Source organism: Geotrypetes seraphini, chromosome 1, assembly GCF_902459505.1.
Source record: "Geotrypetes seraphini chromosome 1, aGeoSer1.1, whole genome shotgun sequence".
Classification (NCBI taxonomy): domain Eukaryota; kingdom Metazoa; phylum Chordata; class Amphibia; order Gymnophiona; family Dermophiidae; genus Geotrypetes; species Geotrypetes seraphini.
In genome coordinates, this window is record NC_047084.1 from 226,405,025 (window position 1) to 226,417,152 (window position 12,128).

The window sequence follows — 12,128 nt, forward strand, 5'->3', positions numbered from 1 at the left end:
CTTGACCCGAGGGCTTCGGGGTAAAGTAACACTGTTCGCCGACGACGCCAAACTGTGTAACATAGTAAGTGAAAGCAACCTCAAGGACAGTATGACGCAGGATCTGATCACGTTGGAAAACTGGTCCTCGACATGGCAGCTGGGCTTCAACGCTAAGAAATGTAAGGTCTCGGCAGCGGTAATCCATACAAAACTTACACCTTAAATGGAGAAATACTAGTTACGACTTCAGAAGAACGAGACTTGGGAGTAATCATCAGTGCAGACATGAAGGCTGCCAAACAAGTAGAGAAGGCCTCATCCTAGGCAAGGCAAATGATGGGATGTATCAATAGAAGCTTCGTCAGCCGCAAACCTGAAGTCATAATGCCATGGTGAGACCTCATCTGGAATATTGTATGCAATTCTGAAGGCCACATTACCGTAAAGACGTGCTTAGAGTTGAGTCGGTTCAGCGGATGGCCACTAGGATGATCTCTGGGCTCAAGGGTCTCTCATATGAAGAAAGACTAAACAAATTGCAGCTCTACACTCTAGAGGAACGCAGGGAAAGGGGGGACATGATTGAGACATTTAAATACATCACAGGACGTGTCGAAGGGGAAGACGACATCTTCTTTCTCAAAGGACCCTCGGTCACAAGGGGACACCCTCTCAAACTCAGAGGAGGGAAATTTAATGGTGACACCAGGAAGTATTTCTTCACAGAAAGAGTAGTAGATCACTGGAACAAGCTTCCAGTGCAGGTGATCAAGGCCACCAGCGTGCTTGACTTTAAGAATAAATGGGACATCCACATGGGATCCTTACGAGGGTCGAGATAAGGAACTAGGACATTAGCACTCAGACTTAATGGGGTGGGTCAGTAGAGTGGGCAGACTTGATGGGCTATAGCCCTTTTCTGCCATCATCTTTCTATGTTTCATTCTATGTCTGACCATGCCATATTTTCTCATATAATGTTCTTCCACACTCTGTCATATTGTTCACCATCTTTGTCCTACTATACTATACACCAGGGGTGTCCAACCTTTTGGCTTCCCTGGGCCGCATTGGCCGAAAAAAATGTTTCTGGGGCCGCACAAACGTGCAAACGCTGCAGCAAGACAGTAAACATCCGGGAACAGCAGAGGAAAACACTGCATCGTCCTCGACTGAGGCCGCACAAAATACTTCACTGGGCCGCAGGTTGGACACCCCTGCTATACACCATATTTACCATACTGTGTCTGCCATACTATACTGCCATTCTACGCTCTCTCATTCTATGTTAGCCACACAATGTTTGATGTTCCATATTTTCCATGCTATGTTTCATTATGCATTTTTGCCAAGTTGTGTCATATTATGTTAGCCATACTTTGTAATACTATGTTTGCCGTACTATGATCACCATGCTATGTCTCACCATACCATGTTTTGTCATATTATGTTTTACATACTTTGCTCCTTGTGACCATGGGCAAGTCACTTGGTCCCCCATATATTAGACAGATTGTGAGCCCACCGGGACAGGCAGGGAAAAATGCTTGAGTACCTGAATAAATCCATGTAAACCGTTTTGAGCTCCCCATAATAAAAGGGGAAAGTTATCAAAGTGAGCTACTGTTAAAAATGTGTTATTTTACTTTTAACCCGTTATTAGTAACTAAGGAGAAGATTCTCAAAACTTTGCGGTAAAAACCGATGGGCCGCTGTCACAGCCGCTATTGTTGTGATTTCAAAATAGCGAGTCATTCTCAAAAAAAAACGCATGCAAATGAGGTTGGCGGAGGGTAGTGAAGGTTTGCTAAATTTACTTGAGAAGAGTTGCTGGTGATAGCGATTGGCACATGCGCAGAATACACCACAGAAGAGGCATATATGTGCGATTGTGCAGGGAAATGCAACGCTGTAAGCACACATATGTGCATGCCTTATTGGAGCATAATAGGCGTGCAAGCCTATGAACCAACACTGAAAATGAAACACTTTTCATATAAATAAAAAAAAAGTTGTGCTTACCTTCCAGATGGTCAGAGACCTACATAGGTATTTAGTCACATCCCAAACGGTTTTTCAGGAACATTAAAGATGCTAATGGAGAAAAACGAATGAGCGGTCATTACTTGATTGAAAAGCGTGGCAAGAAGAAAGACTTAAATCTTAAGTCTACTGCTAAGACCAAAAGGTAGTAAGGGGTATTATTACTTTATATTTGTTCAATATATGTCCAAAACATGTTGTTTCGGTGTGGTATATTTTTATTATGTATGCTGTATTGTTCTCTTCTCTGGATAAGGATGGGTTACAAATAATAAACTATAACAACTATAACTAACTATATCTAACTAAAGACTTCTATGCATAGTAAAACATATGTTATTAATACAAATTGAATCATTCCACCACTAACTAGTATTACCAGATAATGTTTTTTGAGCATACTTCCAGGTGTTTGCATCTGACAATTCTGAAAAGCAATCAACGTTAGAATTTAAACATTTTAAACCAAATCATTTTATCCTATTAGTCTAAATATTCAAAGAATATTATCTTAGTTATCAAAATTGAAAAATGTACCAGCCCAGCCTGAAGGAAAACAACATCAATGGGACCAAGGTGATAAGAGTGCTGCATCAACAGCGAGGCCTACCCAAAGCGAACGTGTGGCTGCTTTCAGCAGCCAGAGGGGAGGAAGCTGGCCCAAGGGGAAGAATAGTGCAAGAGCAGGAGAGACAGATGGAGAATTCCTAAAAGGAGAAGGAAGGAGGACATCTGGAGAGAGAAAGACAGAGCCAAGTCTCCTTACTCTGGGGCACCAGACCTCCCTCATACAAAGGCCGGGAATGCAGAATTGGTTCCGTTCTCGGTAGGGGATGCCAATCTATCTCCGCTCTTCCTCCTACTTCAGCTTGTCTGCGGTGTTCTTTGCTCACATGTTTAAAGACAATAGACTATTTTCAGTCCAATTATTTATATATGAGGTTGCAAACCATTGGATCCCTGAGGAAGGCGTGTTCGCCGAAACACAGGCCGTGTAGGGTCCGGTTGGATTTTTATCACAGTATTTTTTATCATTGTACTGTTTTAATTGAATTTTTATGGTTTTATATGTCAGTGTTTAATAAATTATCTCCAGAACATCTGTATCCACAGTTTTTGTTTTCATTGGTGGATTGTTTTCACTGTGGATCATTGGGTCTCCCCATTTTTCTTTGTTATTTTGTTTTTACACCATAGCGCCAGCGTGGGGTTGGAGAGGTTATAACCTTTATGTAATGTTATATTGCAACACTGGGTTCAATTCTGGCCCCTCTTCTTTTTAATGCCTTTTAAGCCCCTTTACTGTATTTTTATCAGTTCTGTTTATTGAAATGTATCATAGGTACATCAACTATGATGATCAAATCTGTGCATACAGAATCGTATAATCATACAAACATATACAGTATAAGGTTTCATTATAATAAGTAGCACAAAAAGGAAACAAAGAAGTTGACTGCTTTCATGTATATAGACCTGCATAGTTAATATGATCAACAGTAATGTATGTCAAGTAATAACCCCCATGCATATAATAAAGTTAGCCATGCATTAAGATACATTTTTATTATCCTTCCTATCTCCATGACCAGTGAGATACTTTGGTCTTAACCTTTCAGATTCTCTTATGCATCTACCACTCTGTGCTAATACCTTCATATTTCATAGGCTTCAGTTGGCTATGCCAGATGGTATAGAGGTGTCCTTGTTTCTGACCACAATGGGCCTCTGTCTTAATCATGAAACTAGAAAGGGGGGGCAGCACTCAATTCTATGTGCTTTAAATACATAAATTGGAATGGGGATATATAATCAGTAGTGTCTCATGGCTATCCACATACACACGGCACATAATGTTGAAGTTAATTTATGTCACCTTCAAAGTAGGATATGTAGCGATAGGAGTTGGGAAGTTAAAAGGTAATTATATAACATATGCTCACAGCTAATGTCTTGGTAACTCACATAGCTATTAATATTGTGTGTATAAGGTTATGTCTTGGTGTGTTATATTACAAAAATTATGGTGTGTGATTACAGAGGTATATGTTAATTTTATGCAGATATCCTTAAAACAGTGAGGAGCCTCTTCCAGTATGATCTATAGTTCACACATTTGGGTTTTGTTTTCCCCTTGTGCACCCAAAGTTCAAAGGTTGCAACTGTTGTGGCTCTAGTAGACCAATCTTGGTATGGGAGTGCTTGTGAGGAGATCCACAACTATAATATGGTTTTCTTAGCTATCAGAATATTGAGATATAGGAATCTTTTGGCCTCTGGAGGGAGGCCTTGTTCTATAAAGATCTGTTCGTCCCCCAGAAGTAAAGCTAGATAATTCCACTCCGGCTTGAGTTGTAGAGAAGTCTCCAGGGTCTCAAAGATCCTGTTCCATAGAGTTAATTGGTTACATTCTAAAAAGAAGTGCAGAATTGTGCCGTTAAGTGGCTTGCAGCGTAGACAGTGGTAGAAATGAAAATGATGATGGAATTCAAACAAGCATGGAATGAATACAGAAGATCTCTAATTAGAAAATAAATGGTATAAATTGAAGAACTAAGGCTGGTACTAAGCAGACTTGCACGGTCTGTGTCACATATATGGCAATTCGGTTTAGGATGGACTGGGGAGGGCTTCGATGGGAACATGAGGACAATGCTGGGCAGACTTTTACAGTCTATACCCTACAACTGACAAGATGGTTTTGATAGGCTAGATTGATCTCCATTGATCACTACGCTCTGTCGCCTTCCACTCAACCAGTTCTTGACCCAGCCCGCCACTTTGGGACCCATCCTGAGGGCACTCAGTTTGTTTATTAGACGTCTGTGTGGAACACTGTCAAAGGCTTTGCTAAAATCTAAATATACCACATCTAGCGCACATCCTCTATCCAATTCTCTGGTCACCCAGTCAAAGAAATTGATCAGATTTGTCTGACAAGACCTACCTGTAGTGAATCCATGTTGTTTCTTGTCCTGCAATCCACAGGATTCCAGAAACTTGACCATTCTCTTTTTTAAAAGCGTTTCCATTAATTTGCTTACCACAGAAGTCAGACTTACTGTCCTGTAATTCCCTACTTCCACTTTTGTGGAGAGGGATCACATCCGCCCTTCTCCAGTCCTCCAGTACCATTCCTGACTCTAGAGACTTGTTGAAAAGGTCAATCAGCGGAGCTACCAGAACTTCCATAAGTTCCTTCAGCACCCTTGGATGTACACCATCCAGCCCCATCGCTCTGTCTATCTTTATTTTAGCTAGCTCCTCACGAACACAACCCTCTGAAAATCAATCAGGGTCTATTACTCCTCCATCCCTATTCATATTTGTTTTCTGTGGTCCTGCTCCCAACGCTTCAGCTTTGAACACATAACAGAAATATTTGTTATGCAATTCGGCCTTTTCTTTATCAGCTCCTACATATTCCTCCCTTTCACCTTTGAGTCTCACAATGTCACCTTTGCACTTCTTCCTATCACTAATATATCTAAAAAATGTCTTGTCTCCCCGTTTTATTGTATCAGCTATATTTTCTTCCATTTGCATCTTTTCTTTCCTGACTACATGACCAGCCTCGCTTAACTTTTCCAGATATTTTTGTCTGTCTTCCTCTTTCTGCGATCTTTTGTAGTTTATGAAAGCTAACCTTTTATTCCTCACCTTCTCAGCTATTACTTTTGAGAACCAATGTGGCCTTCTTTTCCTCTAATTTTTACTTACTTGCCTCACAAAAAGGATATATTAGTGATAGGAAGAAGTGCAAAAGTAGCATTGTGAGACTCAAAGGTGAAGGGGAGAAATATGTATAACAGTGTATCTCAAACTGTGTGCCAAGGCACACTAGTATGCCTCGGTACACTGGGGAGGAGGAGAGGCACTGGCGCCAGCTGACTGCCTACAGGACGTGGCTCTCGTAGCGAGAGGCACATCCTGTAGGCAATCAGTGGGTGCCATCACCTATCCTTCTCTCTGGCCTTCTTCCCTTCTGGCACTCCCCACTGGCATCTCAGGGCCCACCTGAAGGGTCTTCACACACAAGCGGACATTGACATGATAATGTCACACATGCGTGTTATGTCATCACGGCGATATCCACGTACTTCCAGTGACTTGAGCCACAGCCACTACCTTTAGTGTGCCGCAGCCCGAGAAAGTTTGCTGGACATAGATGTAGAAGCTGATAAATAAAAGGCCGAATTGCTTAATACTCGTAAATATTTTTGTTCTGTGTTCACAGCTGAAGCATCAGGAATAGGACTGCAGAAGACAAATGCAAATAAGGGTGGAGGTAAGGTAGACTCTTCGATTTTCAGAGGACTGTAATTATGAGAAGCCAGTTAAAAGTAGACAAAACTTTGGGGCTTGGTAGCGTACATCTGAGGGTACTGAAGGAACTTAGGGAAGTTCTGGCAGCTCCGCTGCCTGATCTTTTCAGTGTAGGAGTGTGTGGCGCAGTGGTTGAAGCTACAGCTTCAGCACCCTGGGGTTGTGGGTTCAAACCCAGTGCTGCTCCTTGTGACCCTGGGCAAGTCACTTAATCCTCCATAGCCCCAGGTACATTAGATAGATTGTGAGCCCACAAGGACAGATAGGGAACATGCTTGAGTACCTGACTATAAAACCGCTTAAATAACCTTGATAGGCGGTATATAAATCCTAATTAATTAATTAATTAATTAATTCTTTAGAGTAAGGAATGGTACCGGAGGACTGGAGAAGGGTGGATGTGGTCCCTCTCCACAAAAGTGGAAGTAGGGAAGTTGTAGGAACTACAAGTTGGTAAATCTGACTTCTGTGCTAAGTAAATTAATGGAAATGCTTTTAAAACAAAGAATAGTGATGTTTCTGGAATTCAGTGGATTCAAGACCTGAGGCACCATGGATTTACTAGAGGCAGGTCTTGTCAGACAAATCTGATTCTGACTGGGTGACCAGAAAATTGGATAGAGTGTGCTAGATGTAGTGTATTTAGATTTTAGCAAAGCCTTCAACAGTGTTCCACACAAGTGTCTAAATCTAATAAATAAGCTGCAGGGCTCTCAGTATGGGCCCCAAAGTGACAGACTGGGTCAGGGACTGGTTGAATGGAAGGTGACAGAGGGTAGTAGTCAATGGAGATCACTCTGAGGAAAGGGATGTTACTCATGGTGTGCCTCAAGGTTCGGTTCTTGGGACTGCTTTTTTTTAACATTTTTATAAGTGATAATAACACGAGGAAGGACAAACTGAAGCTTGAAGAATGGTCTGAAATTTGGCAGGTAAGATTAAATGCAAGATCAGTACAGTTTAGGGCAGGGGTGTCCAACCTTTTGGCTTCCCTGGGCCGCATTGTCCCAAAAAAAATTTTCTGGGGCTGCACAAATGCGCAAATGCTGCAGCAAGACAGAGGAGGGAGCCGGCAAGACGGTAAATACCCGGGGGCAGCAGAGGAATACATTGTATCACCCTTGACCGGGGCCGCACAAAATACTTCACGGGGCTGGAAGCGGCCCTCGGGCCACAGGTTGGACATCCCTGGTTTAGGGGGTGGAGACATTTTGTACACAAAAGAGGAGTGAGACTTGGGTGTGTATGTGATGATCTTAAAGTGGTCAAACAGGCTGAAAAGGCAACGGCGAAAGCTAAAAGGATGTTAGGGTGAATAGGGAGAGGCATGGCCAGTAGGAAAAAGGAGCTATTGATGCCCCTGTATAAGACTCTGGTGAGACCTCATTTAAAATATTTTGTGCTATTTTGGAGATCACACCTTCAAAACGATATAAACTGAATGGAGTCAGTTCAGAGGAAGGCTACTAAATGGTTGATGGCTTTCATCATTAGGCATATGTGAACAGATCTAAAGATCTTAATATGTATACTTTGGAGGAAAAACAGGAGAGGGGAGATATGATAGAGATGTTTAAATACTTACGTGGCATAAACGCATATGAAGCGAGTCTCTTTCATTTGAAAGCAAGCTCCAGAATAAGAGGGCATAGGATGAAGATAAGAGGCAATAGGCTCAGGAGTAATCTAAGGAAATACTTTTTTACAGAAAGCGTGGTAGATGTGGAATAGTCTCCTGGTAGAGGTGGCAGAGAGTGTCTAAATTCAAGAAAGCGTGGGACAGGCACATGGGATCTCTTAGGCAGAGAAGGAGATAGTGGATGCTATGGATGGTGCAGATGGTCAGACTGGATGGGTCATTTGGCCTTTATCTGTTGTCATGTTTTTATGTTTAAGAGTTCAGCACCAAACTTTTAGGATGCCTAAGTGGAGGCATCGTCAAACACCTAGGGACGCCTAATGGTTGACTTAGGTGTCGTTAAGTGCCCAACATAGGTACCTCCAAATTAGGCACTAAGTCTAGAACACCTAGTGACACCTAAGTCTGATTAGGTGCCACTAGCATAATTCTATAAATGGTGTCATTTCCCCCCCCCCCCCCCATTTTTCCTTCTTTGGAGTTGTGTGATCAGCTTTGAATGGTTTTCCCAGTAAGGATCGAACCCTGACACAGCTATCAGGGAAACAGGGATTTCTCTGTCAGGTGTTTAATGACTGCATTGCCCCTGGACCGCATTCTGAAGTTCTGGTGGGTCTTTTGGATTCCAGAGGAGCAGAAAGTGCAGCTAAGTGACTATTTCTTACTGTGTTTGCATGCGCTAAAAACTGCTATTGCAGTTTAGTAAAAGCAAAATATAGACAGCAGATATAAATTCTCAAAATGGACACATTTTGATCACTAAATTGAAAATAAAATCATTTTTCCTATCTTTGTTGTCTGATGATTTCATGAGTCCCTGGTTGCACTTTCTTCTTCTGACTGTGCATCCAATATTTCTTCCCTTCTTTCAGCCTCCTGTATGCTTCCTCTCCTCCAGACATCATTCCCTCCCCCAACTTTTTCTTCCTCTCTCCATGCCCCTTCCCCTTTCTTTCTTTCTCCATGCCCCCTTCTTTCTTTCTATCTCCCTGCCTGTCTTTCTCCATGCCCCCTTTCTTTCTGTCCCCCCTTTCTTTCTTTGTTTCCCTTCTTTCTGTCTGTCTCCCTGCCCCCTTTCTTTCAGGCTTTCTCTCTCCATGCCCCCTTTCTTTGTCTCCCTTCTTTCTGTCTCCCTGTCCTACTTTCTTTCTTTGTTTCCCTTCTTTTTTCTGTCTTCCTGCCCCCTTCTTTCTGTCTCCCTGCCTGCCCCTTTCTTTCTTTCTGTTTCCCTTCTTTTTTCTGTCTCCCTGCCCCCCTTCATTCTGTCTCCCTGCCTGCCCCCTTTCTTTCTTTCTCCTTGCCCTCCCCAAGCCACTGCCACCACCATCGGGGAACAGGCCCCCAAGCCACCACCGCTCCAAGCTCTCCCTATTTCCTGATGCAGAAGCGTAGGACCGACCAGCATTCCTCTCCCTGACATCAATTTTGACGTCAGACAGAAAGTTCTTGGCCAGCCAGGCAGCAATTGGCTGGCCCGGAACTTCCTCTACGATGTCAGATTTGACAGGGAAAGGAAGGCTGATCGGGCCCGATGCTTCTGCATCCTGTTTACGGCGTCGGGATGTAGGTAGACCGCGAAGGCAACGCGAATCTATCAAGGAACCCGTGATGGGCTCCACGATTGACTCATGTTGCCTTCGCGATCTACTGGTCAATCGCGAGCGACCTTTTGGATACCCCTGCTCTAGATACATCTAAAAACCCATTTCCATTATCGGCATTTGGACGACCTATCTTTTAGATATTTTCATTTTGATTATGAGCCCCTTAGTACATAAGAGGTAATGGGTTGATTCTGTGTACATAGATTTGCAAAGGAACATTCTGTGTACATAGATTTGCAAAAGAACAATGAGGCTAAGGTGTTTTTCTCAATTCTTTATTTTTTAACATTTTTGCTATGAAGAAGCATGTTATCTCTAAAGACACAAATTCACAATTTTGAGAAATGCAAATCCAAGCATCCGTGATATATCTTCTAGACAGAAAAATTGCCTGCGACATTATGAATGGAATTCATTTACCAAAAAAATTAAATTTTGCATGAATATACAGCCTCAGAATGCTAAATAATTAAAAATTAATTCTTATCTCTTTATGAATAACTTAGACTATAATGTATCTTAAATAGAACCTATTTTTAATGGATTTTTTTAAAATAAAATTATTTTTTGAGGAAAAATCTAATTTATATTTTAAAAAATTCAATTTTTTTTAAAAAGCATTGGGGGGCGCTAGCGTGCCGCGTGAGTAATGGCCGCTTGAACGCGACGCTCCGGCACGAGTTCTTAGAAAGAATCAAAAACAGCGCACTCAGCCACATTAATTAATTTTGATTGCTCACCGGCATAAAAACAAGAGATATGGCTTCAGGGAAGACTGGAAAGCGCAGGAGTTTGGAGCCGGTTTCCCCCTCAAAACCGCCGCTCAAAATTGACGACATCACCGCGGCCTCTCTGCTGGAGGAACTGCGTGCTCTACGCTCTCTAATGGCGGACAACAAGACTGTGACAGACGAGATTCTCGTCGAAATTTCAACGTTCAAATCAGAAATCGCTGATTTAAACAATCGGATGGACACAGCTGAGACAAAAATTGCAGTTAATGCAGAAAATATTAAAACTATCCAGCGCCAGATAAAGCGCATTTCCCAGCTAGAGAATGATCTGGAAGACCATGGAAACCGATCTCGTCGAAGCAATTTTCGTATATTAGGATTGCCGGAGGCACGGGAGGGAAGAGATATGATAAAATTTCTGGAAGAAATGCTCCCTAAACTTCTATCATTGAACTTTAAACAGGCATTTGAAATAGAGAGAGCACATCGTATTCCCACTCAACAGCCAGTGCAACCTGATAAATACCCAAGACCAGTGATTGTGAAGTTACTTAGATACACGCAAGTGCTTGAAATTATGCAACAAGCTAAATTGCAGGCTCCTGTAAAATTTGAAAGTCATACTCTCCTGTTTGTACCAGATCTCTGCAAGCAAACTGCTAAATCAAGGAAAAAACTGTTGGAGTATCGTCCTAAACTGAAACAACTGGGAGCCAAATTTGGGATGCTTTATCCAGCAAAAATGAGAGTTACCTTAAATAACTGTACTAAGGATTTCACAAGACCGGATGAATTGGCAGAATATCTTGAAAAATTGTCACCGAGCAGTATTGATAACACTTGATGAGTATACTACATTTTATACACTGTTTATATATGCAGCTGCTCAGAAATTGAATATTGATAAATATATATCACCTTACTTTGCATCTCTATGATATCTTAGCTAAATGTGGTTGACTGTGTTGTTATTATAAATTTGCTGTTTTACTTGGCCGAGGATTGCGTTTGAGCTCATGCCACGTGCTCACTATCCCGTGTTTAACTGCCATCCATGTTTAATGAGTTGTTGTTCTGTTTTCTTCTCTGTACTTATTTCTCTATGAAGTTAGATGACAATGCATATGCTCTTACTTACATGTCTGAAAAGTATTGTATGCTGTATGATGCTACTCTCAATATGAGAATTCATTACCCACAATAATAATGCCTCTTCACTGTTTAACACTTAACGTCAAAGGTCTCAATAACCCAATAAAGAAGAAAAAGATATTTAACTATATCTCTAAACATCAAGCTGATATTGTATGTTTACAGGAATCACACCTAACGGAATCGGAGGCTAAAAAATGCTCTCTACCCTGGGCTTTCCCAGTATTATACTCTCCTGCAATGGGGAAAAAGAATGGTGTGCTGCTGTTCATCAGGAAAAGGCAAGACATTAATATTCAATCTCATGTCACAGACTCACAAGGAAGATGGATAAAGGTATGCTTAGAAATAGCTGACACAAAGCTAATGTTACTCAATGTATATGGTCCCAATGTAGATGATAACAATTTTTTTAAAGATATTGCTGAGATATTAAATGACAACAGAGACAGACATTACATAATTGGAGGAGACTTTAATGTTATACAAGATCCATTGAAAGATAGAAAATCTACTATTTCTTACAAAAAATCCAAAAACTGGTATGCCCTTCATGATATTATTTCTCAATTCAAATTAGTAGACGCTTGGAGAATTACTCATCTGGACGATACTGATTATACATTCTATTCCACACCGCATAATTCG

General features: G+C 41.5%; 1 protein-coding gene across 4 annotated transcripts in view; it reads right to left on the reverse strand.

Annotated features, from left to right (window-relative positions):
• Positions 1-12,128, reverse strand: part of KLHL5 (kelch like family member 5) — a 163,795-nt gene that overhangs the window by 137,408 nt on the left and 14,259 nt on the right. For 3 of the 4 annotated variants that reach the window (XM_033947404.1, XM_033947394.1, XM_033947413.1), the window contains exon 2: positions 2,005-2,076. The exons of the other annotated variant lie outside the window; for it this stretch is intronic. The gene's annotated coding sequence lies outside the window, so the exon portion shown is untranslated. The remainder of the gene's footprint in view (positions 1-2,004; positions 2,077-12,128) is intronic. 4 annotated transcript variants of the gene reach the window in all.